This window comes from Manacus candei, unplaced genomic scaffold (genome assembly GCF_025592945.1).
Source record: "Manacus candei isolate 608988 ecotype Guabito, Panama unplaced genomic scaffold, ASM2559294v1 h1tg000088l, whole genome shotgun sequence".
NCBI lineage: Eukaryota > Metazoa > Chordata > Aves > Passeriformes > Pipridae > Manacus > Manacus candei.
In genome coordinates this window covers 9,547,481-9,573,097 of record NW_026138136.1, presented here as the reverse complement: position 1 = coordinate 9,573,097, position 25,617 = coordinate 9,547,481, and the positions used below count along the sequence as shown (strand labels likewise).

At 39.6% G+C, this 25,617-nt stretch overlaps 1 protein-coding gene across 10 annotated transcripts in view; it reads left to right on the top strand.

The window, feature by feature from the left end:
• Positions 1-25,617, top strand: part of FHOD3 (formin homology 2 domain containing 3) — a 385,259-nt gene that overhangs the window by 120,582 nt on the left and 239,060 nt on the right. The gene's annotated exons all lie outside the window — the stretch shown is intronic.

Sequence of the window (25,617 nt, the reverse complement as noted above, 5' to 3'; positions counted from 1 at the left end):
TTCAGTTTTGCCTTTCATTGTGAATTCATTTAATTCTGAAATGATGAGCAAAATCATGTTTAAAATATTCATCATGATTTTCTTAATGCAGCCAGATGTACTTCCTTAATGAAAGCTATGTGCTAGAAATAATGAATTTATGAACAAAATAGAAAAGAGATCTTTTGCCACACTAACTGCTTACTTGCCATACACTTCGAGCACAGAAACTGAGTATTTTGTACACCTTTCGCTCCCTCTTAAATGATTTGTTTTGCTCATAGTCGCTGATTTTTGCTATGAATTTGAATGAGTGGTAAAAGGCACATGATAAAACTTGGAATTGAGCCAGGAATGGATGTTGTTTAACAAGAGTTTTACCTTCATACCATTTTTTAATATAGATTTTCTTCTAAAGTTTGGCTGGTCAGGCTCTAGCAACCCAGTTTGAAAGTCTGTCCGTGTTTGATGAAAAACAGAATATCCTGTAAGAGACGTAGAAAAATTGCAATGAAAGAAGTGATGTAGAAGAAAAAGCAGATTCAAACAATTCTTTCAGCCACCCACACCGTCACAGCAAAGCTTCAGGATGGGAAAGAGACGTTTTGAAATTAATGCAGTTTTGCTTAGACTTTGGAAAAAACCATATAGTCGTATTGTAAAGGCTGTGTAGATGTTTGTGGGCCCAACAATGATGCCCTTACCTGTACCGAGTAGTAGCTTCCGCCTCCCTTAACTTACTGGTACTGCTTCAACAGTGCAGCACTCTCGAATGAATTTATGAGTATTAAAGTCATAATTTTGGCTGCAGAGCTGGTTTTTGGCAGAAGTGCTGCTTTTTGAACAACTAGGGGAGAAACGTGTAAAAATGGTGTGCTTAGTCCAAGCCATCCAAAAGTGTATTTACAGCTGAAGCAGAGACATGCAGTCAGAATAGACTGTATAATCACTTCTTACGCATCTTTTGGCTGCTGGAAATGTGATCAGTCACCATAAATCCTTTTTTTTATAAAGATAGTAAGTAGAACTCATTACAGCTTTTGGGTTGTTTATGTTTCGCTGCTGGCTATCAGTATGTGACAAGGCAACGTTAATCTTGTGTCTCTGGGAGCCAGAAGAAGCAGACTGCACATGGGCATCCAGAGGCTGCAGAGGAAGCACAGAAATACACACACTGGAAAAGGGGGAGAGGTCAAGTTTAGCATTCAAGCCCTGCTCATGACTAACTTAAAATATTACCCTTCAGCTGCAAAAGACTGGATTTCAGCAACAAATTTGACCAGACGGACCACACAATGAAGTCATCAGTGCTGAGACCCACCAGCTTGAAAAAACAACAACCCCTGGTGTTAAGACAAATGCTTTGAAGAGTGGTTGATATTAATCAGGTGGTGCTACTGGTTTGGAGTTCGTTAGTCATTCTGTATGAATAAAAATGCTGATAAAGGACACAATAACATTACAGAGCTAAGGCAGTTTTGTAACACAAGAAGCCACAGATCTGAAACCTACTTAGGGAGAATTGGTCAGGGTCCATTTCAAAATTCCTTAAGCCAAATTCATCCTTAGAAGTCACTGGGGTTACACAAGGAATTAATTTGGCCTTTCGGCTCTGTACATTAGCCATGATCCTGCTCACCATGCCGGAGGTGTACTGTTTCAGTGTGGTTTCCTCAGAGGAACTTCCAAGACAACTCATTGATTCCCAGTGTAGGCAGCCCTTGTCTTCCTTACCCTCTCTTCCGATCTGTTTCTTAATTGCTGTAACTATCACGTACTATGAAAATATCTCCTTTTTTATATTGAATATTTGTCTACAACTGTATTTGATAACCTGAATCAAATTTCTAACATGTCAGTGCTGGGCATGGCCTCGGTTCACTCAGAGAAGTAAAAATTCAGTGTGCCTGGCTACACTAGGACTGCAGGCACAGCTGAATCCTGGTAACATGGGGTTGGATCCAGAATTGTGTCAATCTGATAGAAATGCACTGTCTGTTTCTGTCCTCCTCCCAGTAAGCAATATTTGTCCACCTATGTAGTAAGCTGGACCAGGGAACCAAACTGAAAATTAACCCAGAAAATCCATGTTCAGCTAAATCCATTACCTGCTCAGCAGAAGAGGATGTAAGGAAAATGGAAGGCTGAGAGCTGGCTGGAGGTGACTGTGCTGGGCTTGGCCTCCATTGCCCTCGGCGTCTCTTCTGCACATTGGAAAAGGGGGAGGAATCTCCAACCACCTCCAACTATCTGCCTTTTTTTACATTTGGGACACTGCTGAGGTCTGTATGTCCCTTGTCTCTGTCAGTGGCTGTTAGGAGGGGTGACAGGAGGAGGAGAAAGTCCCGATGAGCTAATGGTGGGGAAGAGGAGCTGCTGGCAGCTGATGGTGGTAGTCCGGCAAAGCCAGAGGTGTTCAGGGAGCTTGTCTGGTAAAGCTGTGGGGTCTCGAGGGTGACAGGGAGCTGTAGTGTCTCAATTGCCTGTTTTGCCTGTGGATGATAACATCAAAGCCCCACTCTGTATCCCTTTAGCAGTACTCCATTGACCTAATGGATGTCCAGAGTACATGTCTGTGCTCAGCACTGAACCCTGGCTAGGCCTACCAGCTGCAGAAGCACACCTGAGTGAATGTGCCCTCTGAAGTAAGCAGAGCTCATGTCTAGCACCCTTCTCCCTAGGAGATGGGTCAGATGTCTATGATGAGCAAGTGTCTTTGATCATCTAAGGGATTTTTCTGCATGTGAAGAAGAGAAATGTAAACTGGAAAGAGAACAGTACAGTGTCTAGCATTTCTATTCAAACCCTCCTAGAGATTCAAAACATGAAAAATATGTAAGGGCACAGTTTTTTTCTCTGCTGAATATAATGTTTTTCTCCATTGCATATAACCGGGGGTGGGAGAAGGTTTTGTGTAGGTATATGTTATGAAAATGAGGACAAGCATTTTCGAATAGTGGATTAAAAATTTTTTCACCTTTTTCTCTCTAGCTCTTTCCCTTCTCCTCTTGTTTTGTGGTGAAGGTTGTCACTCAGTGCCCAAGTCAATGAGTCTGACATCCATCTGCTGAGGGACTGCTTTCGCAGAACCAGACCTAAAGTCTGGCCTGTAAATTATTCCCATATTTAACATGACAGGCAGTTTAATGTTAGGTGGTTTGATTGTCTGAGAGTAAGATAATATGATACTTTGAGGAACTGAAATACCTGCTGCATTGCAAGTTAAAAATTGGAGGTTTGTTGTTTTGTTCCATTTGTTTTGGGGGTTTTTTTTCCCCATCGAGGAATATTCTAAAATATAACAGACTGCGACCTAAATATTATTTCTCAAAATATGTTTTGTTGTGTTACACTTGCTTCTGACAAAGGATACTTTGGATTACAGTCTTGGTGCTATGTTAGACTACCTTTGAGAAGTCCATGTGTTTTCCCTCAAGGAAATATGCACAAGTCTTTCACGATAACAAGTGATGATGCTTGAAAATTTAACTTCTCCTCTTAACAAACAAGCAGAAAATAGCGCACAGTGTCACAGGGAATTATGAGATGAAAGTCCACTCTGTAATCAAAAATTCATAGTAAAAATCTTAACATCTTATTTCAGCTATAAATTTGATTCTGATTTTCACTGGACTCTGTCAAGTAGTGAAATTATGCTTTGAAATTATATTTTTTTAATGTGTTAATATATATCATTCAAATAATATGGGTGAAAGGAGTATGCAGCTGAAAAAGTAGTCCATCAGGCCTTTCTGGAACAGATAACATAATCTGTTCCAAGTTTTAAATCAACAGATCTCTTTTTTCCATTTCTTTCTTTTTTCCTCCAGATGAAATTGGTTGGGCTTGAGCATTCATTGATGCGGATAGGAGTGAGGCGTGCTTTCATTTACATGCTGCAGCATCATGGAAGTAAAAAAGGCAACTCACTGTGTTGGTGGATTTCACAGTGAAAGTCTGAATTTTCTTGTGATGAAACTGCTCCTCAACCTTTGAGACTCCTGATGGAAGAAGCTTGCTGCTTGCTGCCCTTCATGACACCAGCTGGCACACTGCAGGCTCACTTCTCCGCAGGAGAGCCCTGGTCCTGTGCCTGGAAATGGTGACCTTCTAGCTTAGTGTCCTAAAACTATGGTTTAATTCAGACATCTGCATCCTAGATTTTCATCTTTTAATCTCCAACTTCATAGCATATGCAATATTCTTGACATAGAGCTGAAGAACATTTTCAATCACTGCTGCCCAGTCATTACTGCTCAGTCATCTCTTTCAGCATTTCTACCCTATTGGGGAGGATAGTGAGTAGTTGACTCTTCCAAGTTTTAGAATTCAGATAATGTGTTTTTTTTAAAGCAGAGCACATTTCTGGGATGTCTAAATAGTACATCAGATACTACTGGAGTATTTTGAAAGTAAAGGACAACACTAAAAGATATGATAAAATTCCTGCTGATCAGACTGTTTGAGGATGACAGTTCAGCTGTCATGCTTGACAAGCAGCTCCGCTCAGTGCTGACTTTTGGAGCTCATTCTTCCAGAACTACTCACATCCTCGACTAAATGGATGCCTTCTCAAAGGAACCAGTATGGCTCTGGTTCAGTGACTGCTGCCCACTGGATTCAGGGCACTTGAAACCATGGCCAGCACGAGTACTTGCTGAGGTTTCAGTGTATCTTGGAGTCAAACATTTAGATACATGCCAAGGCATGGGCTCTGCAGTCTTTACTTTCCAGGTAGGAGCTGCTGTCCCCCCATTCATACGTAAACTATGCAGACAGCAGCATTCCTTACATTGTATGAGGCATTAGTGCACTCTCCCTTACGGCTTCAGGATAAATACATACCCCAGATTCAAGTTACAGCAGGTAATAAAAAATTGAATAAGGTCCCTGAAATCATATTTATTAAGCCCACCCATTTGCACATGGTCTTTAGAAGAATGGATGAAAATTAAGTTAAAGGCTCACATCCTCAGTTTTTTTCAGTAAGAAACAACAAAGGGAAGTGAAAATTAAGGTCTCCCTTTGCCATCTCTGATTTTAGTGCTCCTGGCATGGTTTGTCACGTTTTATGTGGAAGTTACACTAAGTTGCTCTTATTTTATTTTCCATGCATGCTCTGCAGAATATTTTTTATTTGTATTTTTTAGACAAATGATGAAAGGAACTTGAATATAAAATAAATATGTATAAATTAATATAACTTTCACAAGAGCAGCATAATGCTGAAGAGAAAATGATTGTTGTTACCTCAGATGACAGGCATGGAAGTGTGATTCAGTGGAACTGATGTATGCAAACCTGTGGGTATTGGACTGAGACTCAGTGGACCTGGATTAACATTCATGAAATACTTCCCTCACTGGGTCTCATTTCAGACTGTACAGGGACAATGGCTTTCCCTGAGAAGTGTTTTAATATATGCTGCTTTCCTTCCTGGGTAACAATTATTTTTAGCAAGTCAAAATTTGTACATCTTTAGAAAACAAAAGCAATCAAGGCAATAACAGCTAAATTAACAAATGAGTGCTTACTTTTCCGTAGAAGCCAGAATTAGAGAAGCCTGAGGAATGCAGTCTGTGTGCATTACCTGCCAGGGTACCATGTCAGTGTGTGAAACTCCATTATCAGAACTGCAAGGTTAAATCCAGGTTTCAAAATCTAATCTTATTTATATATGGTGTCTTGATGCAAAAGCCTCTTGAAATGTGGAGTGTTATTTTTCTGAAATAACCCTTTGTTCATGAAACATTTAGAAATTTATTTAGCAAAGGATTTTGCCCATATCCTGCTCTCTTACCTTATATGGCTCTTTTGCAGCTATGTGCTAGATTGAAATCTTAGACTATGCTTTGGTTGTAACCAAAAAGGAATAGTTTCTTATCTTTTCTGGAACTGACATTCTGTTCTGTAGCTCACTGTATAGTTTTTTCAAGAAGCTATTAATCTTCTTTCTGTAGTCCTTTCATTTTTCCTCCATACTTGCATGTTGGCTTTTCCTGGACCCAGTCTCATGTTCAACTGCTGACACACAATCTCTACCTGTTCCAGTGAGAGTTGTGCAAGCCCAAACAGGGTGTTAAACCTTAAAAACTTGTTGCTTCTTTGGTTTTTTTAATATGAGTTTTACAGTAATTTTCTTATTGTAGAAACGAGAAACTTTTTCTCATGATTTATTGTTTTAATAAAAGTTTTGACTGCTCTGACTTAAACTAAAATTTCAAGAATGATGGTAAGAGTAGTTTCAAAACTATACTATAGCATAGTATATAATATATTAATATATTGTAGTACACTATCTTTCCTTTAGTTGCCAAAACCTAATGCTAATACAGAGTCAATGGCACAGTAACCCTTGTAACAATTAAAAACAGGAGAAAACATGTTGAAGTAATCAGATGATTTTGCAGCATTATATACTAGAATGACCCGTTTTTGTGTTCAGGTTATCATTCCTAAATAATCCTAGCTCAGTTGTTCAGGTCTCATTTTGATGTTTTAGGTATGTACTCTCAATGAGAATGACATTTAAGATGCAGCTAAATCTTATGACATGTTTTTATAATTTTTTTAAATTACTGTTATCATTAGGTTTATCTACTGAAAGGTACAATCTCAGGAGATTTAATTTTCTGTCATTATGAGATAAAATCTTGTGCGACTTTCTCTTATCTGAATGGGAAAGAAGGCTCTTCCACCCGACCTCGGGTCCATGTTAAAAAAAAAAAAGAAATGTGTTTTTGCAAATTCCAAGTGCAGCTTGTCCCTCCTAAATAAGACTTTTCCCCCCCATTATGATGTTGCTTTTTCTCCCTTTTATTTTCCTCCCCTCCCCTCTAGAAATAGTAGTTCCTTCTGAGGTTGGTTGCCACAGTAATTTTGAAGTCATCTCATTCAAGGTGGCTTCTGTCCCTATCAAAGCCTTCTAAAAAACATCAGTGTCCTAATTTGTATGCCTGCTGAGGCCCTTATGCATAGTCACCATGTGTCTGCCATCTTCCAAGGTCATTCTGTAGCTTGTTCCAGAGCCTAGCCAAATTGGTCAAATCTGTCCTTGTACGGAAAACAATAAACAAGAAAACAACAATAAAAAAATCCCTCCTTTGATCTAAAAACATATGTTAGAAGAACAGAAATAATTCTGATATCCCTGAGGTGTCCCCATCTCAATTGCCTTCAATCCTCCCCCTGCAGCAAGCGTTGCATGGAATACTGCCTGGAGGATGCCACTATGCAAGGCACGAGGAGAACTGGCAGCCAAGCAGATGCTCCAGTGCTGATTTCTTTGCTGGTTTTAGAAATGAGCACTTGTGCTGTTGCTCTTTCTTCACCCTGTGTCAGTTACATGTGTTTTGTAGGCTGGTTTAGGACCCTGCTAGAATCTGTTTAGTGTCCATCACTAGGAGGAAAATAGGATAGGAGTGTGTAGGAAGCTAGGCTTGGTGGCTCAGGTTCATCCCCAGTCAACCCCATAGTGAGGCAATCCATCAAATGCTGCTGGTGTGGGGTCAGAAAGTGAGGACGCACCGCTTCTCCTGGCCCTGCCTCCCTGCGTCCACCTGCAGTTGTTTGCATCTGGCGTTGATTTTGTCTCAAGAGGAAAAGAGATGCTTATTAGAAAGGTTCTTTAGAACTGAGACTCAGTTCCCTTCATATCAGACTGAAAAAAGATTTTCACTACAGCAGTTTGAAATATCTCTAAGACTTCTGAAAATTAATGTGTTCTATAGACATTACAGACCCCCTTCATCCAGCAAATACTCATGCTGAGAGCCTGCAGAAGCCAACACCTTGGCCCTAATTGACTGGATCCAGTCCATAGTCTTCACGTCACTTGGTCTTGTTAAATGTTTATATGCATCTGTGAAAATTCCGCATACTAATTCCTCATTCTATCCAGCGTCTAAGTATTTCAGACAGAGCAAGTAACAAATGAGGCTGAGGAACCAATACCAACTAACAAGATAAGGATTAGATTGCCTGTGCTTGGTGATGAGTGAATTACAATTCACAGGGTGGTGTGGCTGGCTTGATGGTGAAAAATGAAATTGCTGCTAAGTGAAGAAAAAAGCTCTTAAAAAAAGTCTTGTAATCAGTGACCAAACAGCTTTCATATGTATAGGCTTTCTCTTATTATCACGCTGCAGAACAAGACCTATATAAATACCTGTATTTGGCCAGAACTAGTTTAGAGAACAACTCACTCAGCAGAAAATAAGTTCAGTGCACTTCCAGATGATAGTTTTCTTTTTCTTTACATTTCAGTGTTAACAGTTGGTCTTCTTGAAACTGAAGCCCACAGTTGCCTTGGTGGGTCTCACACCCAACTGTGTACATTTTGAGCATTCATCCAAATTTGGTTAATGAAGTATGTTGCTCTCTAGTCCTTTTAAATTTAAGCGGTAATCTGTTACATTTAAGACCTATGAGTGTTACACAAGCCTTAGAGCTGCATGCATTTTCTTCACTTGGGTGCATTCATACAAGGTTTTGTATTCTTTTGTTGCGAAGGTTTGGAAGGTTTCTGAAGACTGAGATAAAGGCTAAAGTTGAATTTTTCCAGCTTCATAGAAGGTGGAGGTTTCTCTTCATTTGAAAAAAAAAAAAAAAGGTATTTTTAGTGGCCACAAACAGGTAGTATTTTGTTTTTTCCACATTTTACTTGCAAGGCCACAGAAAGCCCTGGGTTGTGTGCCCATTCTTCCTCAGACGAAGGAGCAGTGTTTATACTTTTCTCCCTTAGGTACCTAAGTGCCCTTTAGCTGTGTCTCAGCCATCATTATGGCAGACATCCTGAAGCATCCTTTCTTTCTTTTTTTTTCTTTTGTTTTTACTTTTTTTTTCCCCTGTGGGAGGAAGTACTCAACATCAGGATTTTTGTTTTCAAAAATGGGACTAAAGTGAATATGAGACAAAGTTAAAAAAAATCCCTCCTGGGGTCTATATGTACTCATTGCATTCTATCTAACTTTAGCTTAGAGGGTCTTTTGTATCTAGATGCTTTCGTGAAAGTTCCTGTATGTTAGGATGGAGGTGAGGAAGAAATAAAACCATTCTTTGGAGGAAGACTTGTTAAATCCTGAGCAAAATGGGCGTATAATTTTGTGGTGCCTCTGTTTACACTTGCATGACTCTGGGTGTGAGAGCAGTGGCCAAGGTGGTCTGCACTGAAATGACAGCTCCAGTACAGGTCTGAGTGCAAGCTTCTCCATGGTGCAGTCTGTGTGCAGAGTCAGGTCCAGAGGCCAGCATAGGGCACGATGGCATTTTCTGTCTCTCTCTATGCCTTTTAAAAATTTCTTCTCTGTAGCAAGCACTCGGAAACTTCCTGCAAGATAAATGAACTGTGATGGCAAAGGGAAGCCGAATGCTTTCCAGGATTTAAGAGGTGTAGATATTTCAGATTTAAGCAATACTTTCTGAGATAGAAAAAAGTGTGTGTTTTGAAAGGTTGTTGACTAAAAACTTCATGTGTGTTGATCCTATACTGCCTAAAGTCCAGTTAAAAGGTTTTTGTTTAATTTGCAGAAGATACCAGCAGTGTTATAATGTCGAGCTCTGCAGAGGCACAAAGTTTGCAGTACACAGCCTAGAGTGATAGGTCAACAGAGGTTATTTGAAGGATGGGAACAACCAGATATATCAATTAAAAATGTTTACTAACTCTATAATATTGAGTGACAGGATGGAAAAATCCCATTGGCCCTCATTTAGAAAGTCTGCTCGCTGTCTGGTTGTAGTGGTAAAACCCATGCCCTTGGCAATGCAGCCCTTGGTGTCCCCAGGGTTTTCTGTGTGATTTGTAACTGCTGCAATCCTGACTGTAATGCACGTCCTTTTAATGCTTTACCAACTTGCAGAATTCTTTGCTACCCATGATTTGCAAAGGAACCTGAGTTCTGAAATTGTGCTGATGTGGTGTTTTTTCTCAAAATTTACTGCAAGAGCATAGCAGGCCAAGCAGGACAGCATCCAGGTTACCTTGTGCTGCTTCCAAAAGCAATGCTGTTAGAAAAGCTGAGGAAAGTAATCTCTGTGAGCTGGAAAAGGACAGTGGGAATGTGTAAAATTTGATTAAATGCAAAAATAAGATTATATCACAAAAAAAAAATTGCTTGTTTAACTATTAGCATGAACAGTGGTGCAAGTTGTTTATGCTAAAAGCAGCAGCAGAACAGGCAGTCATGATTAGGCTGAATGATTTCTTTCTGGCTTATTTGCTACCCTCGAGGTCAAAGCATCTGGCAAGATTGGGGAACCAAAATTGAGGGTAGATGCCTGTTCTACCTACATCCTTATCTTCCTTTTCTCAAGTCTGTTCCTTGCTCCATCCCACCCACCTGATAGCTACTTGCTTGCATTTAAGTAGATGATGATGCATCTCATCTCTTGAGGTGAACTGCTGATGGACTCTGTGGCTGGTACATGGATGCTGATTTAGGGAAATGAAGTGTTTCTCATTGTTTTAGCAGAAGTGACTTTAATTATCTGGCTAACTTTCATTCTGAAATCCTTGCTTCAGTCAACATGGATTTTGCTGTCAGAAAAAGCAAGTCTGGCTGACCGTGGCAAAGCAGAAGTTTGATTCTGCCAGACCTGATTGGGAGAGCAGAAAAGGGCAAGCACTGTGCCCTAGCGAATTGCCGATTCATTAAAAAGATGAAAAGGGATGGACTGGATTCATTACACTGGTGCTGAATTAATTCTTTCTCCTTTTCCTAATATTTAAAAAAATACTATTTAAAATTATCATGTTCATTAAAGAAAGCTGGTAGTATTACCATGTGCAGGTAAAAATATAAGGCCTGTAACAAAATATTTTTTGGAATATCCAGGAGCCTGAGAGCATAAAAGTGAGAACAGGACTGTTATATGATGATTATTTGAAATTTCACCATACCATAATTTTGAGGTTATTTTTTTTAACTGTAAACTTCAGAAAATTGGAAGAAACAAGCTAACAAAGACAAGACTAAAAAATAAAAAATCCCAAACCACTGATGGTAATACACATTGTGTGACAGAAGTTCACTGATAATCCAGAATAAGAGACTATGAATGCAAACAGATTGTTACCACAAATAATAATATGCAACATATGTCTGTGGTTAACAGCATGGCTTAGATGCCATGGAAGCTTGTGGTACATGTTTACTGTAAAGAAGGCAGTCATTGCTAGTATGAACATGAAATTTCTGACCATATCAGAAACTTTCTCAATGCTGAACTTTGAAACCCAAGAATATTTGAGAGAATTTGCTTTTAAATATGGTCTAAAACAGATGAGGATGATCTTTCATTTCCCACACAACATCCTTATCTCCAAATTGGAGAGGTATGGATTTGAAGGGTGGACTATTTGGTAGATAAAGACTTGGACGGATGGACACAGCTGCAGAGTTGTGAAAAATGGCTCTATATCCAGTTTGAGGCCAATGACAAATGTTGTCCCTCGGGGCTCTGTCTTGGGATGGGTGCTCTTCAATACCTTCATCAGTGACATAGTGATATCAAGTGCACCCTCAGCAAGTTTGCAGATGACAGGAAGCTGAGCAGTGCAGATGACACAACGCAAGGACAGGATGCCATCCAGAGGGACCTGGACAAACTTGAGAAATGGGCCCACAAGAACTTCATGACGTTCAAAAAGTTCAAGTGCAAGGTGCTTCACTTGGGTCGGGGCAATCCTAGACATGAGAACAGCCTGGGAGAAGAACTCACTGAGAGCAGCCCTGTAGAAAAGGACTTGGGGTTATTGTGGATGGAGAGGGGACCATGACCTGGCAATGTGCATTCGCTGCCCAGAAGGCCATCTGTGTTCTGGGATGCATCATAAGAAGTGTGAGCAACAGGTTGAGGGAGATGATTCTGTCCCTCTGCTCTCCTGAGACCCCACCTGGAGTACTGCATCCAGCTCTGGGGTGCTCAGCAGAGGAAAGACATGGACCTGTTGGAGCAGATGCAGAGGAAGGCCACGAAGAGGATCAAATAAAGGGCTGGAGCACCTCTCCTATGAAGACAGGCTGAGAGGGCTGAGGTTGTTCAGCCTGGAGAAGACAAGGCTCTGCAGAGACCTCATAGCAGCCTTTCAGTACCTAAAGGGTGCTTATGAAAAAGAGGGAGAGGGAATTTTTACACAAGCAGATACTGATAGCACAAAAGGGAATGGTTTTAAACCAAAAGAGCAGAAATTTAGATTAGATGTTAGGAAGAAATTCTTGACTGTGAGGGTGGTGAAGCACTGGAACAGGTTGCCCAGGGAAGTTGTGGATACCTCATCCCTGTATGTGTTCAAGGCAAGGTTGGATGGGGCTCTGAGCAACCTTGTCTAGCAGAAGGTGTCCCTGCCCAGGGGGTTGGAACTAGATGAACTTTAGGGCCCCTTAAGCCATCGTATGATGCTGTTATTCAATTTCTGATGTAGCTGGAAATCTTCTAACATGATGAGTTGTCTCATGAAATTCTGTGATTGTTTCATGATTTGACCTCCAAAATGTGGCCATCCTTTGTTAGCTTTTACTGCTTATTTTTCAGGCAAAAGATGAAGGCGCATTCTAGAAACATGGAGAACCTTTTATGTGTGTTCCTGGCTGCGAAAAACCACCTGTAACTTCATTCTTGAGCATTTCCTGCTTCTACTACAGAGATAATGGAAGCTGAATCTGTTTATTTTAAGATATATTCTCCAGTTGTTCCATGGAAATATGAAATTATTTTAATCGTTAGAAGGTTTTGAGACTTTTTTTAAGCAGCTGCTGAACAGATGGTAGAATATTGAACAATATATTTCAGCATACAGATATCTTCTGGGTATTTTGTTGTTCAACACTTTTGAAGTACTTTTGCTTAAAGCATATTTATACTGACTTCCAGTCTGACAACTTTCTTCATGCTAGTGTTTGTTAAATGATTCAGTATTTTTTTTTCTTGGAAGTCTTCTATTCATGTGACTTAGCCCCTGTTTTTAATAGAAAATATACTGTTTTTAATACTTTAGATGTAGTAAGCAGGAAGCCTCAAAAACATAATACCAGATCAGGAGTTTGGATTGTAGTGTCCTAGAAAAAAAAATAAAAATCACTCTTATCATTCAACTTATTGGAAGATACAGTCCTACATTCAGAAAAATGTATACCTCATTGTGTCCTGCTGACATAGAGCAAGCATACAAGCTTGAAGACGTGGTTTTGGATATTCTGTGAGCAGCTGTGTCACTGTTGCATATGACAGCATTCTTACTGTGTAGCAATTTTCTTTAATGAGTTGGAAAACTTCAAAGCTAATGCATCTCCAGTAGAATAACATCTGCATTTAACCATGCCTCTCTGCGTAAGCCCAGTCTTGGACGATGATGTCTGTCCATGGCTCAGAAAAGCTGTGTTTCAGGATCTCCATTAGTGTCTGAACTGCATCTGGTTCCAAATAGTTTGATGGTTTTGCTGGAGAATGGAGAAATCGTGGTGGAAACCACAGAGCCGGTTGGCATACAAGAAGTAGGATGTGTCAAGTTTTGGAATTTAGTTTCTTCTGAGTCAGTCTTTCGAGGTTAATAAGCACTCTTCACATGCTTCTTTCTGTGGAATAGCTTTCTAATCCTTCCTTCTGTACTCTTTGTTGACCACAGGAAAACATTGCCTGGAAATAAAGGAAAAAAGGAATTTTATTATTATCTAATTGTAGAGTTAGGATACAACTAAGGATGCAGTAAGTGGTCATGTTGATGCTGTTTTCATAATTGATAGGTTATTTTTTCATTATTAGTTTATTTATCTAAGAATGATGCTAAGCATTCTGGGTTTTTTTATTGCTAGATTGTGGTGTTATTTTCACAAATGTTTCAAATTTAGAGATTTGCACTTATATGGCCATAAAATGTTTAAATTCATAAAGATGAGTACAGAATTGTTATACTAGATTGCTAATTTAACCATAAGAAAACCTCACATTATCTGTGTTCCTCAGAGGGGACTGTTCAAACATTTTTCTATGAGTGGCAGTCCAGGAAATGGAGAGACCTAAAATGGCTAAAAAAATGGCTTTAAAAGCCTAACATTTCAGAAAACAAGTTAAAATCAAGGACAATTTTAACATCTAAACCAATTTTCATCTTCTGGTAATTGACATTGGCAGAATTGAAGAGCTTTCTGAAGGAATGGCAGCCCTTTTTTCCTCTGAAATTGCTCTCACTGAATTTCTCTGGTTTTGGCTTTGTGATAAATTTGCTGATCATCAGAATCTGTCACAGGACAGCTGCCACACTGCTCCTTTGATTTAATTTATAATAATATATTACATTAGGAAAAGGAGAAAGTAAAAGTCATTGCAAAGTCTTTCAAAGACTTAATAGCAGGAAGGAAGGTGCAGTTTTGCACCTTAAATGCACACGACGTAGAAAAGTTAATACAGATCAAGACTTCCTAGAAGAGGGGACACTTGAGAAGTTGCAGAAGGCATGACTAAGTCTGATGTATGGGCAGGAAGATTAGATTTATAGACCGCAAGAAAACGGTAATAGATGCTCATGTTTAAGTTGCAACTTGAGATTTTTTTCTGCTTATTTTCTTTAGGGTGCTGGCAAAATAAGTATTTTACACAAATACTTGGCTCAGATTGTTTTACTTATTCTTCTGTGGGTCTCAGAGTAGATACTTGAATTGAGCAAACTATTTAGCCCCTAAAGGTATTGTATGACAGACTGCTAACATATCTGCTAATCTGAAATACAGTAAGCATAAAACTGAAGCGTTTATTGCCATTACAAATATGGTCTTGAATCTTTTTTTGTAAAGAATAAACCTTTGAGTGATTGCTGTCTTTATTTCTTTAAGGCTTTTGCTTTCCTTTTTCTTCCATTCCCCCACCCCTCAAGATGCCTTGCAGTAAGACTATACATGAATTCTTCCTGTGGTAGTGACTTGCCAGTGGTTCATCTTCACAGAATTGCATAGACACTGCAAAAAATCTTTCAACTCCTACTAAAAGGGTTTGCAAGAAAACTTTTTGGTCCTGCGTTGCTGTTGAGGAGAGGACAACATGTCCTGTGCAGGGCCAGGAGTTGGACTCAATGATCCTGATGGGTCCCTTCCAACTCAGATGATTCTATGATCTTCTGTGTGATGTGTGTCCTGGCTGGGAGCCTCGCTGCTCTGAAGCCATGGCACCCCATTGCTGGATACAACCTTTGGGAAATTTACCTGATACAGTGTGCATAATAGGGTTGGTAATTGAAAGAGCATTATCCTTCAAGTTCCTAAGATAACTGTTTTCTTGGCTTATTTTTGTGTTGAACTTTTAGTCAACACCTTAGGGGATGGATCCTTCAGCTCTTCATTAATGGACCGTGGCCTGTTCAGCTGCAGAGCCCTGCAGGTCTGTGTAATTGCTTCAGCAAGCTGGGCTTTGGCTCAATAATTCCTGTTGCGTATTTCTTGGTGGTTGAAATAGAATTGCCCAACAAGCATCTTTTACAACACAAGAGGCTAATTTGTGCGCCAGGTTTTTGCAGTAAGTGTACATTTATACAAATTTGTGGTGTGCTTTTAGTAAGCCTTGTAAACTCAAACTTTCAGAATTTCTCATTATGCTGCTCGTGTCTCATCCCCCACTCACCACTTTGTCTATCAGTCTCACTTCAGCCAGTTCTTAGTTGGAGTTCCCTTAGTCTGAGTCACAATATTAATTTTTATACATTTTCAGTCTACTTTTTTCCTCTGGTTCACAAAGTCTGCCTTATATCCTCTTTCACATGAGAACAACAGTGGTCTATTACATTAAATTTTACATTGTAAGGGAATTATATTAACTCTTGCACTTTGGCCTGGGCCCCAGTCCAAGCTTGAGAAATGAAGCCTTGTACCCAAGTATCAGTGCTTACTTCTGTTTTTGTCCATGTATTCACAGTGTAGGTCTAGAAGTATTCACAGTAACTGTGTTTCTGGTGCTTAGTCTTCATCTACCGTTGCCTTAATTTTGGCAGAAACCCAATCATCAGTGTGTCTGGAAGGATATACATAGCATTTACACAGGGAAGTGCAAGTAACAATCACAAAATGGTTGAGATTGGAAGGGGCCAACACAGATCACCTGGTCTTGCCCCCTGCTTGAGCGGGGACACCTGGAGCCTGTTTTCCAGGACTGTGTTTGAACAGCTTTTGAACATCTCCAGGGATGGAGATTCCACAACCTTGCTGATCAATCTATGCCAGTGCTCTGTAACCCTCAGAGGTTCCTGATGTTCAGACAGAGCCTCCTTTGTTTCCATTTGTGCCCATTGCCTCTTATCCTGTCACTGAAAATAGCCTGGCTAATGGAGACTAATTATTCTTCATGTATTCCCTGATTCTCTTGAGTTGGTTTCCATCGTTGCACCAAGTCCTGTGCAGGTTATCTGCCTCTTCCTGTTACAGCTCAAAATGCTGATTCCTATCTTTACAGTCCTGGGCCATGCAAGGGTTTTGCTTTTTTTTTTGGTTTTTCTGTGTAGTATCAGTGCTGAAGCCACCCTTAAGTATGATGAGCATTTGGAGGTGAATCGGGAAAATGCTAAATCAACATAGCTGTCCTCCATAACCTGAGCAACCAAACCGTAGGTACGTAATACAAAGGGTAGCATACAAGGAGCTTCATGCCCTGTGTCTTCTTCGGTGGCTGAAATAGATTCCAGAGGCTACAATTGCCAAGCTTGGCCTAGATATTTCTCAAGTGACTGCCAAATTACCATCATGAGCTCTGCTGCTGTAAGTCAACTAAGTCTTGATTAAAATTTCACATAACTTTAATCCTGGGCATTTAGTCAGCTGCTGAAATATAAAAGAAACATTGTTATGTTTTTGTCCCACAGATAAGGGCTATGCATCTGTGATTTGTCTCAAAGCAAATATGACAACACTGTGCAAAAGAGAGATTTTTACCATATTTTGTCCATCACTAAAGAGAAGTATTATTAAATGATGATACTTCTGTTAAAATGAAGCAACAGTGGAGAAAGGAGGAGAGGAAATAAACTCCCTGTTCTTATTTAGTAGAAGATTTTAATGGTTACTGTGGAAAAAAAAAAAACAAACAACAAAGGTGGACAACAAAGCAAAATATGACTATCCAACTAGGCTTAATTTTCTTTGCAAGTGAAAATTTCCCAATCTGTAATGTAAAGACCTCAGCTGGGAACGAGAGATGTCACCTTTTCTGTTCCTGTTTGCAAGTCAGTGTCTTCTGTGAATAAGCTCAGTTCTTCATGCTTTTCTGTAACTATTGTTTTTCCTCAAAGATTCAAGTGCCAGAAAATTAGTTTAACAATAGCTGAAATGCAATTAGAAAATACACAGACATGTCCTTCACCTCTTTTCTGCCTTTTATGGTCTTTTTACAGAAGATCTATGTTCATCTCACTTGACATGGAAGTGAAATTATTATTTTTTTTAATATTAGCTGTCAGTGGGCTGAATCTTTCTAAGTAGCATTGGAAACCAGTGTTTTGTGAGATCCAGAGGCAGAAAATATAGATATATCCCCTACTCCCTGTTTTGTTCTTGTTATTGTTGTTTGTTTGGCAAAATACTGTTTTTCATGTAGCTTCTTTTCTCTACTCTCAGCCTCAAAAACTTCAAGCTCTTGTATTTACATATACTGCAGCCCTGTCTGATTTCTTTACAGAGCAAGAGTTCTGTACAAGTGTTAGTGTTGTTAGAAAATAACTTGCTAACTGGAATTAACTACATATGCAATATACTCAAGTTGGCATTTCCTGTGGGACTGGAGCAGCCCAGTTCTCTACATCAAGTTAGTGTCTGAGGAATCCTGTCTCTTAGCTCAGGGGCTGCTTCTCAGGCAACCTAGTCTGTGAGCGTGTGTGTGTGTGTGTGTGTGTGTGTGTGTGTGTGTGTGTGTGTGTGTAAAGTGAAACACATGAGAGGTATAAAGCACTTTTAAGGATTGCCATTCATATCCTGATAGTGAAGGGACATTTCTTGAATTTTGAAGTGCAGGAATTTCAGGCACATTCCTTGTTTTCTTCAGTGCTTGTTTAAAAACTACTTTGACTTAATTCTCTAGACAAACAAGAAAAAGAGAACAGCTATAAATCTTCTATTCAAGAATACTTGTATTATTACTCAGTAATCTGAGTTCACATTGTTTTAGTGAAATTGGATCATAAGTGCAAAGCATAACTTAAACTATGATTATCTTAATTAAAATTTTTAACATCCACCTCAAATTAAAATGTTGTTTATTATATTTTGAGAGGCTTTTTGTGTGTCATTTCCACTTTTCACGTAATGGTAACCTGCATTAACTGCATTTGTTTTCTGCATGGTATCTTCTTTCTCCCCTGATTGCAATGTGACTTTCTATCTGCACCCTGAGTCTCCTATGTGGACCTGTATAGCTTCTGGGCAGGGCTGTGGGTACCGTATCCCCTTCCTTACTAATCTGGCATAAAGAACTTTGTTGGTTGTTTTATCTCCATCTGTGCTGCATAATCGTTTGTGGTATGTAATGCAAACATATTTCAGAAACTCCTTGAAAAAACTTGTTAGTGTTTGTTTCAATTGTCTAGTATCTGGTGCTGAAGAAGCACTTTCTAAACCAGGAATGCATAATAGCATGAGTCTGGAAAGTGTACAGTCACATTACAGGGCTTAATAACATCCCTGGAGCACAGCATGATTGTACTGGAGGTCTCACGTCCAGCAGGAGAGAGTGTGGAAGCTTATCCTGGGGGCTGGGTCCAGATTTGAGCAAAGGAGATGTTGAATGTATGTGCCTCCAACAGCTCAGTAAAAGCATCAATGAATTTGTGATAGATTCCCATCTGAAAACAGTTAAGTTATATGAGTGCAAGAGTCTCCATTTCCCACTGCAGCTGGGATCCATCCACAAGCTGGGCATGGGCAGTGGTGCGAGGGTAGATGTTGCGTGGCTCAGCAAGTCCAGCACTGCCTTGAGGAGCTGGGGTGCACAGCACCTGCAAAGAGGTGTTGGCTCCAGGAACTGACTCAGCTTCTGCTGAGTTGCTATCAGCATGCTCTGCCAGTAGCTTGGAAAAGAAAAATTTCGTCTTTCATACTGCCACTTAAGCATTTACGATCCGTATCTTAGATCACTTCTTCAGGATCTGACCCTGGCTGTTAAGTCACTTCACTACTTTAGAAAGTTGTCCTGAAACCTGCAGCCAGTTTTTATTATACCGTTGAGCTTTGGTAAATCCTGGAAATTGCAGGTCAACTGTCAGTTTTGCTTTTATTAGGTAAGAGAAACAAGAAGGAATTTGATAAGTATGTGGTTAAGATGTTTATATCTGTTTGAGCTTTTTCCTCATTTGTTGACAAAATCTGGTCAATGCATAGGAAATTTATAAATGAAGGTCTGTTTGAAAATTGGAATACCTTGTAATATTCCTGGACTTGTCGGCTCGCGAATGAGAAGTACTTGTCCCCAGAATACTGAATGCTGAGTGTCAGAAGGAACAAGGAATCCTCAGATCATCCTGGCAGCCAGATACAGTGGCCAGCTTTCAGCTCAAGAGGTGACGACTGGCTCTTGGTGTAAGCAATTTTCTTGACCTGTATTCTGAGAGCACTAACCAGGTGGTTACTTCTCTTCAGTTGTGGTAGTTATTTGCTTATTAAGTGGTTGATCTGTAAAATAACCTGTTCCCCTCATTCCCTTCTGGTCTGTGCTGGAGTTGGCACAGATAGCTCTTTACTCCATGGCCTTCTGGATAACATAATTCCTTGTTCTCTTCTATTAAGTTTAGCTCAATGTATTGTTAATCTCCAAGCTGAAAAAGACGTGGGAAAGTGGAGTCGAAAGTACTTGTATTTTTCTAAATACCCCCAACCTCAGCCCCTGCTTTGGCTGTCTTCTTGTTTCACATTTTCATAGCACTGGAGGAAGCACTGCCAGTTTAAAGTGTTTTCCCAGGCTCTTTTCATAATTTACAGTCTTGAGGTAAATTTTCCCACTGTATTCTCATATTTTACTAAATAAGACAGTCTGTTTCTTATTTCCATACCTGAAGATCAATATGCACATCTCGAGATACCTAGCCACTCTCCACAAATTTTTCAGGCTGATGCTTTTTGCTTTTTTTCAGATGTTATGTTTTAATGGTGGCTAGAAAACGGGTTTCTCTGAACAACGAGCCAATTGTAGGACCAACTTTCCCCAAGCCCTATTCTAGGGAAGAGTGCTGGACTGTGCATAGGCTTTATTCAGCTGCGGGCAATGGAGAAGACAAAAGGTTGTGTGTAACTGAGGACTGAAAGGAACAGGTCAGGAATAAGGAAAAGATTGATTACTTTCTAGTAACATTTTGTGCCTGGGTAGTTTCCCAGTATTTTCCTGTCAGTCTCTTCCATCTGAGTGGGGTTTCAGACCATATTTCAAATCTAAGGCTGCTTGCAGATATGTAGTGACTTTAGAGAAGACTATAACTAAAAATTGGATCTGGTGCTACAGATCACTCTTGGAGCTTAAAAGGTGATGAGAACAAATGTTATGCTTAGCCCTGCTGTGGAATTTTTCTAACGAATACAGAATAAGCCAAGATTAAAGAAGTAACACCAAAATATTTGGTGCAATTTCATATTGAATCTTCAGGCTGCAAGTTTAGATCAAATTAAATAAATTTTAAAAAAGTTAAATTACATCTAGGATATTTGCCCAGAAAGATAGCATTACACCTACAATATATTTTGCCTGTTTGGATAGAATAGTATATGTAGAAAAGCCTATTCTGTGATCAGAAGTAACTTTTTATGAGACATAGAAAACGCTACCAACTGCTAAGCTATTTGTGGTGCCATGTTATGGGTATAGCAGAGGAGAGCAGGGTTGTGGTAAGGCTCTCAATAGTCCTAAAAATATGTCATTAGGTGTATGTACTGAATGCTGACCAGCATGAGCAGAACTGCAGGCATGAAAACTGCATGCAGACTTGCTCACATACGCACACAGTTATCAGATATCAGCAGAAATGCAAGGGCAGATGTTATGTGTGTCTCAGCACTGTTGACAATAGCTGAATCACCTGAAATTTCTGTGTAACATTCCCATCTTGCTAAGGAGGTGCAGTTTAGCTCCCCAACTACAGGATGCCCAAGCTGCAGCAGGGTCTCTCTGGCTTTTGAAGAAATATTGTGGCAGAGAGGAAGTTAAAACATTTGTGAAAAACGGGGTTTGGGGAGCTACACCTTGCAATTTGAATTATTACTCTAATTGCCGAGGTTTTTGAAAACATTTTTCAAAATAGCTTCTGAATTCTCTGGAGTAACTGTGTATTTATGCGTCATTGCTGTAGAAACTGAAAGAACTCAGAGCAGGTTGGGAGAGGTTGAAATAATTCCAATGTACTGGATAGAGCGTTCAGCTACAGGAAAATCCATAGGCTTCTGTAGTCACATGATTTTATGCAGGATTAGAAAATGTATTAGCAACTTTAACTGTTGAGTGTACCCAAGCAATTTCAGAGTTGGGAAAGTTGTAATCCCAAATTATGTTGCATTTATGGCAGTAATATGGCAATAATTACAACTCTAAGTTAAGATCTGGAATCAAAGTGTTACCATGGTAAAGAAAATGTCCTTTGAAGGATTTCAGATTCTCAGGAAACATGAGAATTTCATAGACAAATTTTTATCAATGGAGTTTGAATAGTGGCTAGATCTGAAATTGGTACATAACAGATATATATCAATTTGTCTTTGTAAGAGCTTGGTTATGGTTAAGTTCTGATGTGAGATGTTTATTTCACGACATTAAATCTTAACTGCTTAAATTGTAAAGATGTCATAAATGGAACAGGTCATGGTATTTACAAGGTTCTAGACTCATTTCAACATGACTTCGGAGTTTTTTTTTACTGTTAACATGGATCCAGACATACTTTCCCAGATAGTTTCTCAGATGAACCAGAAATTTTCTTCATAGATTACTCTCAATTAACTTACATCCTTCTTTACTGAAAAGGGGAGGTATTGGCTCCACTGTGGGACTGCTGGTTATATATAAAAATCCAACTGCAGATAGTCACGTGTTTCTCCTTTTGTCTGTGCAAACTGCAACCTCATTGAGAGACACTTGATCTCCTCTTATCATGCCCTGAGGAGAACTTTCAAAAGTGGGCGTTTTAACTGCATGACATTTTAAACAATACCTAAATAGCAGCATTCTGTTTCAGTGCTTAATTATGGCTGAATGTACCCTTTCCCCAAAGGTGTTGCTGCAGCATTTGTGATTTCTCTTCATCTGATGGTCAGGTTCCAATGTGATGTGATAATATTCACTGTTTCATGCTCTGCAGGAGTGTTGGGTTATTTTTGCTGCACTGGCAGCTGTTTGTTGGGGCTAAATCTGAGTGACCAGAGGCTTATTTGCTCTAAGGAATTGCACAGTTGGCATTTTGGGTTTACGTGTGAAATATCCTGTCCTGCTGACTGGAGACCACAGGGTCCATAAGAAGAACAGGTGGACATGGGCTTTTTGTTTTGGTTACAACCCATGCCACCCTCTACTTGGAAGTCACCCCTCAGCCCTTTATGCCAGGATATATTCCCTGTGGCAAAGCAACCCTTGGCTGAAGGTCTGTTGCTCTCATTAGAGCAGACACTTGAATGGTGAGAGAGACATCAGGAAATAAGTCTGGGCTGTGGTAGAGAGAACTATAGAATTAGTGTAATTACACGGTTTATCTGAGGGATACCTTAGGAAAACATCTGTAGCAGGAAATCACAAAGACTGGTTTATATAATAAGCAAGGAGTATAGATTACTTCATTTCTGTAAAGCTATTTTGAGATCCAAAAAGCTGTATGCTTAACAGAATAATTGGCTACACAGTAATGAAATAACTACCAAAGTTCAGGCAGAACTCTGCCTGTGTCCTCTACACAGACAGGAAAACTTAAAAGCAAAAAAAAAGTGTTTTAAGCAATTCAGATAGGCAAACCAGTAAAGCAACCACATATTCATGGCAATATACAACCTTTTGGAGCAAATAGGAAGCTATCCATTGCTTTTTAGTGAATGTAGTATTGTGAACGTCACTTATTCTGCCATTTGCTCATACATCACATGCTTTCAGAAGGCCTGCATGGAGCACTTCAAATGTGAATTGATTAAACTTTGCAAACTGTTGGAGCTACTCACTTGATATGACCATGGAAGCAAGTCCCTGAAGTCCCTATTTATATATATAGCACTGAGACGCACTGCCATTTTAAACTCCTGCAGTGAGAAAGACGGGGAGATGAAATAGAAACCATTTATATATCTCTAAAGAACCCCTGTCTTTTAGTATTTATTCAAATGCTTTCAAAGTCTGGAAAAAATAGAAAAGTTCAATCATTAATGATTTTTTGCTCTTTTTCTCCTTCTTCCCCCCCCCCCTCACCCCCCCAGTTTGATCACTTCCTACATTTATTCTCTCATTTCCAAAAATTTATTTCTGACTGCTTTCTGGTCAGCTCTCTTTTTCAGCTCAAATGTAGGTATTTTTTTATATCTCCTCTTTAAATTTGGACTCCCTTTTAACCACTCTGTAGAGTCTTAACCTTTGCTTCTGAGTAGCCAGACAGAGCTATTTCAGTGTAGGAGTCCAAGCAGCTGCAGATTCTTGGGTGTAATGGATGTCTTTGGTTAGAAAAAACAGCCATTCAATGATACCTCCCTTGCATTTGAGAACCATTCAGTGAAAGAAAGAGGATCTGATAGTTTTCTTTAGGACAATGGAGACTTCACAACCAGATGTAGCCAACTGTGGTCCCACTAAAGAGAATGCTGGAACTGGGTGTCTTGTTGACATTTTCTGGTTTCATTGCATACAGTGCAGCAGCTAGCTTACATCCAGGTTTTCAGAACTCTGCTTTGAGTGGAGGGTTAGGGTGTCCTTGACTTCCCTTGCAGTCTAAACTATTTTTGATTCTGTAACTTTATACTTCTTTGCTGAGTTGGGTGTAGAAGCATGTTTGTACCTTGATTGCTCCTAGCAGGTATGGCAAATTGAAACCATGGCACTTTGTAATTAAGGTAATTCCAAACTTGTCTCAGGGATGGATGATGCAATGGTGATGATTAGAGGAGCTCTTGGTTGACACGGTTGGTCTGTTGTGAGAGAGAGTCCACTTCTTTCTGCATAGCTTAAATGGAGATCTGCTGCTCCCTTGTTTTCTTTCGCCCTTCAGCAGGGCCTGCTGCTTTTGCAACTGCAGCAGTACAGGAATGAGTGCAAGAGAGAGAACCTCTGTGAAGGACTGAACTCTGGTTTCTTGGTTCTCAGTGCAGTTAGCTGGTTTCAAGTTATCCTGTGGTGTATACAAACCCAGACTTGTTGGAAGTGGAATTATAGAGATTGGAGAAGGAATCCCTAACTCGACAGTCCTCCTCACAAAGATAAGCAGATGTGGACTTTTGTAGACATGCATTTAAGCCTTATGTGATATTATGTTGTATTTCACATTTTATTGTATTATCCTTTTATGTATTATCTCTTATTTCCCGTGTATATAAACCCCATTTTCCTACTGGTCATTATTTGATGCATTGCAGCAATTATCTGTGTATTCCCTTTATGGTTATAATTTACATGCTCCGCCTTAACGCCTCCTTTTGTTCTAGCACCTTCCCTACCCTACCTTTTATAAGACGGAAGCCATTTTATGTTGGGGGCTTTTTCTTGCTCACCTTTGGCTTGTTCACCCACAGTAAAGCCATCCTGCCATTCCCACCTGCGAAGTTGCAGACCTGCTTATTACTAGCACACGCCGCACAGACTTATGTCAGAGATGTTTTAACGCGATGCTCTTTTTGTTGCGTATTCATGGGCTAACATGAGGATAGGTTCTCCAAACTAATACCTGTGAACATGCTGCACAGCAGTGTGACTACTGTTGCTCTTAATTTAGTTTGCAACAGAGTTGGATCAGGGATCAGGAATCTTCTTTTAATATACCAAGTATAGTGTTTTGCACATCTGAGTTCTACACCCATTGTGTGAATACTGTAAATTTGTAAGAAGCTATCTGGGGGACATAGGTGTAGCAGTGAAGCCTGGATATGAGGGGTGGGGGACAGATATCTCAAGTAATTTAGGGACCTGGGAAATCTGAATTGTTTGTATTAATTGATGGAAAAATTAATTGCTTTTCAATTTCTCCTTTCCAGTGACTGCATCCTGTAGACACACAGCAGTTCATTTGAGAACTTGCTTATTTTTTTTCGTATGTTAGGCTTCCTGTATTTTTGTATGGCTATAGAACAGAACACTGGTTATTTGTAAACGTGTTTCACACAAATATAAGTTTACCACTGTCAAGACTTGTAAGATTAGTAATAAAGAAAAACTGTCTTTTGGTAGGATTGACTCCCACCACTACCAAAACAAGAAAAAGAAGCTAGTTATGAATTCAAGTTAAAGAAAAAATATTAATCAGAGAACAAGTGAATGAGCGGCATAGCAGATACTCTCCAGAACTGGTCTAGAAAGCTATTACTTCATTTAAAAAGCAGTCTGCTTCAACCATCTCTTACAAGTCAAGACTGTTGTTTTTTGTGAAACTTGGTCACAGAATCACAGAATTTGCTGAGTCGAAAGGGATCCACAAGGATCATCGAGTTCAACCCTTACCCATGCACAGGACCA